Source organism: Magnolia sinica, chromosome 4, assembly GCF_029962835.1.
Source record: "Magnolia sinica isolate HGM2019 chromosome 4, MsV1, whole genome shotgun sequence".
NCBI classification, from domain to species: domain Eukaryota; kingdom Viridiplantae; phylum Streptophyta; class Magnoliopsida; order Magnoliales; family Magnoliaceae; genus Magnolia; species Magnolia sinica.
This window is the reverse complement of record NC_080576.1, coordinates 59,596,468-59,602,467: the sequence shown is the minus strand read 5'-3', so window position 1 is coordinate 59,602,467 and position 6,000 is coordinate 59,596,468. Positions and strand designations below refer to the sequence as shown.

The 6,000-nt window shown below is 44.0% G+C and overlaps 1 non-coding gene across 1 annotated transcript; it reads right to left on the bottom strand.

The window, feature by feature from the left end:
- Window positions 1-4,516: 4,516 nt before the first annotated feature.
- On the bottom strand, window positions 4,517-4,623 carry LOC131244822 (small nucleolar RNA R71). The gene has a single exon (XR_009170595.1). It is a non-coding gene; the product is annotated as a small nucleolar RNA R71 (small nucleolar RNA).
- Window positions 4,624-6,000: the final 1,377 nt, after the last annotated feature.

Sequence of the window (6,000 nt, the reverse complement as noted above, 5' to 3'; positions counted from 1 at the left end):
GAGGACGCGCACAGCTCAGAGTCGGCAGAAGAGTTTTGTTGATCACCGGTGTCGTCCCTTGGAGTTTGATGTGGGGGACCACGTGTATCTCAAGGTCTCGCCCATGAAGGGCGTTGTTCGATTTGGAGTGAAGGGCAAGCTTGCCCCGAGATTCATAGGACCTTTCGAGATCACTAAGCACATTAGCGTTGTGGCCTATCGGCTTGCCTTACCATCTCAGTTGTCTGACGTCCACAATATTTTTCACGTCTCTATGTTGAGGAAGTGTGGGTCAGACATCATTCTTGTTATTGATTGGCAGCCGTTGGAGGTTCATGAAGACGCACACTGACATCAGCTCGATCCGAAACCTATATCTTGGCGAATGCGCCGTCGCCATGGTTCCAACGTCGTGACTTGTGCACCGAACCGATACCCAGGCTAGGAGATGTGGACCTGCGTTCATTCCGAAGAAATGCCGCGTGTTGCGAATCTCGAGGGAATCTCTATGATATGTCTCATCAATCAATGTCAAGTACATGCCTTACCTCAAGTACACTAACCCATCCCTACTTTTTCAAAAGTCCACTCTCTTTCCACCTCACCATTCCTCTTTTTCTCATTTTTAACCACAACCATTTCTCTTTCCCACAAATTTCAAACTAAGCCTTACCTCTCATCATCCTTTTCTTACAACCACCACTCCACCCATCCCTTCATCCATTATTTCTATCTCTCCCTCTCATTCTTTAGCAATTTTCCAAAATCTCATGAGAGCTCCAATATCCAAGCTCTCTCCCAAATAACAAGTGTGGCCCACCCTCTCATCCCTCATCCCCACCATCAAAAGTCCATCAACCTCCATCAAAAGGCAAGGCAAGGAGCATAGAAGGCTAAGGGACCAAGAAGAAGGAAGATAAGGTAGGTGATTTACCATTATTTTTTATTTTAGGGCCCACCTGTAGGTGGAACCCATTTTGATGTATGTGATTTAATCAAGAGGGCCCATAGTGGCGGGGTTCCTCTATCTCACCGTATATTTCTCTCTCTCTCCCTCTTTCTTTGTGATGGTGTGGATCCCACCAATATGTGTTATATCTACCCCGTCCATCTACATCAGACGACGAGGCCCACCCGATTGCTGGTGATGATCCACGCCATCCATTGTTTGTATGGGCCCAATACATCCTTCTTTCTATATGTTATATTTTATATAATATATGTAATTTAATATGTATTGTATATATATATTATAAGATATACATTATATGTATATATGTTGGTGGGCCATGTCCACGTGGGACCCACCACAATGGTGTGTTTACATATGCCGTCCAGCGTCCCTGGACGTTGGACGTTGGCGAACGGTGAAGTGTAAACTGAAATGGGAGTGTACTACCAGGCTAGCCAAAGAGAAGGGAGAGGTGGGCCATTTTTGTAGGCCCCACCTGGATGTATGTATAAGATCCAAGCCATCCATCCTCTTCCTCAGGTCATTTTAGGCGTTGAACCGAAAAATGAGGTTGACCTAGTTTCCTGGCGGGCCATGGTATAGGAAACAGTGTTCTTACCTTTGATTTACTCCCTGATGCTCCTGTATATCTAAAACATCCCAATATTAGACTCTATGGGATTGTATCGATCTACAGGAACTAGTGGCGGGGTCGGATCGATCTGATGTGGGCCCTACCCTAGGAAAATTATGTAAAAACTGGTTTTAAATTTATATATATATAGACAACGAGCAGCAGCGCCGATGCTATTGTCAGAAGCACACGCAGGCGCTGCCTGCGGCGCTAGCGGATGGGCGGACGGGGCAGGGCCCTCACGGCCCAACTGTGGGCCCCACGTTGATGCGTTTTGGCCATCAACACCGTGCATTTGATGGGTCCCCTCGGACAATGTGACCACCCCTAAGATGAACTGTATACGGAACTCCGGTGGGCCACACCATTTAAAATCATGTGAAGACATGCTTAAACATATAAAATCAGTTGGTGGGGCCTACCTGAAATTTGGATGCAGTTGAAACTTGGTCTGAACGGTCAGCCAAGTGGGACACGCATAATGGGTAGGCTGGATCTGTGGACCACATCATGGTGGGCCCCAGGTTCGGGTGGCCTCATCAACAGTTTGAATGGCAAATAAACATTACCGTGGGCCCTAGTTCACGTGATCTTATAAACAGATTGGATGACAGATAAATATCACGGTGGGCCCAAGGTCCACGTGACCTCATGAACAAGTTGTATGGTAGACAAACATCACAGTGGGCCCTACTCAAGGTCCATGTGACCTTATGAATGGACTGGATTGCAAATAAATCTCACAGTGGGCCCTACCATGGTCCACTTGGCTTTATGAATAGTTGGGTGGAAAATAAATATTATGTTGGGCCCTAAGTTGGGTGGAAAATAAACATTATGTTGAGCCCTAGGCTGGGTGGAGAATAAACATTATGGTGAGTCCTACTTAGAACCCACCTATGTATGTATTGTAATCCACACCCTCCATTAGTGTGGGCTCCACCATGATGCACGTGTTTCATCCAACTGTCCAATCATTTTGGAGATAATTTAAGCCCCATTGTTGAGGCCCATCTTGATGTATTAGTGGTCCTTGTTGGGCCTACCTTGACTTGTATAAGGCCCATATTATGAGGCCCATTGTGAAGTATGTAAGGCTCGTGTGAATAGGCCCAACTTGATGTATTTGTGGCCTACCCACTAAGACCCACTTGAGATTTATGAGCCCATGGTTTGAGGCCCATTTGATGTATTTGGGCCCTTGGGTCGAGGCCAACAAGATCTATATAAGGCCCATTATAACGTGATTCTACTATGGTTCATGTGTTGACTATGGTAGTGGGCCATGCCTTGGGAACAATGTTGGTTTGACATCCACATTGCAAGTACAATGTTGGTTAAATGTCCGCATTGTCAGTCTCCCTAAGGCCCATTAATAGGCCCATACCTGTAATGTGTAGGCCGTCCAAACCCATCTTCGTTTTGATCAGAGCCCATCTCTTTATACATGTTTAGTATAGATCCATAATTCATGATCATTCGCATCATATGTATGCCTGATGTGAGGAGTGACCGATCATAGCATATGCCTTCGGGCGGACTGTTTATGGGCTCCTTGATAGGTGGAGTTGCCCCATATAAGTGCATGGTACACGCAGGACTGTTGCATGACTGATAGTATGACTTATGCACTTGCATTTGTGTGATTGTAGTTACTGTATGCCCTAGCGACATCAGGGTCATAGCCTCCACAGACACATCGTGGATGGTAGGATTAGATACCGAAAATATTTGGTTCTAGCATACGGGCGTCATAGATGTCCCTGGGTGAAAATCCCTAAACCTCATGGTACCAGAGGATGACTCCAACGTCGAGATCAAGTGGATACACGAGCACATGAGGGCCATATACCAGTAGGCCGCGTCTCCCACTGTGTCGTGGTCGGTTGGAAAGGGGCGTGACCTTACCCACCTGAGTGAGGGGGTAATTTCTAGGTTGAGTTTGACCAGTTCGAGGAATCGGTCCGCTATCGACGAGCCGGGCACGATATTAGCAGGCGGGTAGTGAGGTCTCTTCCACCCTCCCAGTTGTGCGTTTGGATAGGGGCGGCAAGTTGGCGTAAAGTGTACTTGACCCCGGTGATTATCCATACTGAGAACCATAGTAATTTGATGCTCTAATGAGGAGCTGTATTGATATGTGGATGAGGATTGACATGCTTGACTTACATTCTGCATCGCATGGCCTTGATGTAGCCGATCGCATTCATGTTTTATCCGCATCACTCTGACCTTGCATTTTGAGCACGTTTATATTGCGCACACACTTACACAACCCTCTAAGCTTTCCATAAGCTTATGCACGATTGATGCGTGCAAGTGACGCTAGGTCATAGCTGCAGGAGTGTGCGGTCGACCCTTTGGAGTTTTTGCTATTTGCATTCTCTTCCACCCTCCCAGTTGTGCGTTTGGATAGGGGCGGCAAGTTGGCGTAAAGTGTACTTGACCCCGGTGATTATCCATACTGAGAACCATAGTAATTTGATGCTCTAATGAGGAGCTGTATTGATATGTGGATGAGGATTGACATGCTTGACTTTCGAGTTTGGGGCGTGACACATTGTGCCAATATTCTTTAATCAGGTACTCTATAATGGTTTTAACTTGAAGTGTTCAGTTAAGCTTACCCTCCGTACGGATGTAGGGTTCATTTCAGCTCCTATAAATCCTGATGGATGACCTCAATGTTGACTGGAAGTCTCATCCTGCACATGTTAAGTTCAAGTCGTCTAGTTAATCGATCTTGGTTTCCATGGACGTGGGTTTAAGTGGTAACACTTGTGTGCCAAAGGTACAGGGTGTTACACATGGTCAGGCTGAAACTCTTTCCCTTCTCCTTGAAAGAGAAAGTTAAGGCATGGTTGCATTCACTACGTCCACAATCTATTGGCAGATGGAACAACATGACATGGGAGTTCATTAAGAAAATTTTCCCATATCATAAAACAAACACCCTTAGAAAATCAATCTAGAATTTCGCCCAAAAGGAAGATGGAACATTCTTCCAATGTTGGAAGCGTTTCAGGGATCTTGTCAATTTATTCCCACAACATGGTTTTGAAACTTAGCGAACAAGTTTTTTTTTCAATGATTGGCTGACTTCTTGCATGCGCCAAATGGTCGAGACAATGTGCAATGGGGAATTCATGAACAAAGTGGTCGATGATGTGTGGGATTATTTTAACAAGCTTGCTGAAAACACACAATCATGGGACATCTCCTCAAAATCTAACACCACTTCTAGGCCTACTCAATCAAAGGAGAGGGGCGAAATTTATCTTCTAAAAGAAGATGATATAAATGCTAAAGTGGCTAATCTGACATGAAAGCTCAAGGCAATGGAACTAAAGAAGGATAAGGCTACGAAAACTGTTTGCGGTATTTGTACTTGCAACATTCACACAACTGAAAACTATCTAACAATACCTGCCTTTCAAGAGGTGTTGAATGAGCAATCTAATGCTGTGAATAATTACCAAAGACCTTTCATTGGATCCACTTCAAATACATACAATCCTAGCTAGAGAAATCATCTAAATTTCAGTTGAAGGAATGGATAAACTGCTTCGCCTCAAGGACTCCCTAGTCAACTTCTAAATCAAGGGAAACCTCAAGAGGATCCAGTTTTACTGCATCTTCAAAATTAAGAGCGTTTCAATTAAGGTATCTATAAGCCTTTCAAGACCTTACAAAGTCCAAACAAGGGCTTGAGACAAAAAATGCGATTGGTGAAAAAGGAAGCCTCCCAGCTTAACCTCTTCCCAATCTAAAACAACAATATGAAGTTAGCGACCTAAGCTCTTCAAATCAAATAAAGCAAGCTAAGTCTATCACCACTCTTAGGAGTGGGAAAACAATTGACAAATCTATACCGGCAAGGGCTAAAAAGTCTAAGGACCCAAAAATTGAGGAAATTGATAGACCTAGCAACACTCCACAAGAGTTAGAACTGGAACCTCAAGGCAAGCCGATTGCTCCATTTTCCCAACGGTTAATTGTTCCAAAACCTCTTTCTAACTCCCATGACACTTTAGAGGTGCTGAAACAAGTGAAGGTCAACATTCCTTTACTAGATGTTATTAAACAAATAACTTTATATGTGAAATTTCTGAAAGACTTATGTATGACCAAAAGACGACAAAATATTTAAAAGAAAATTTTTTTAACAGAAAAAGTGAGTGCTATCCTAAAGCAAGATGTGCCACAAAAGTACAGAGATCCTAGTAGCCCAACCATTGCTTGTGTAATTGGGAATTACCAGATTGAGCACACACTTCATGACTTAGGAGTGAGCGTAAATCTAATCCCATACTCAGTTTACAAAAACCTAGGTCTATGTAAATTAAAACCCACTCAAACTACATTACAACTTGTTAATCACTTAGTTCGTGTACCGAGAGGGATAATTGAGGATGTGTTGGTACAGGTTGACGAC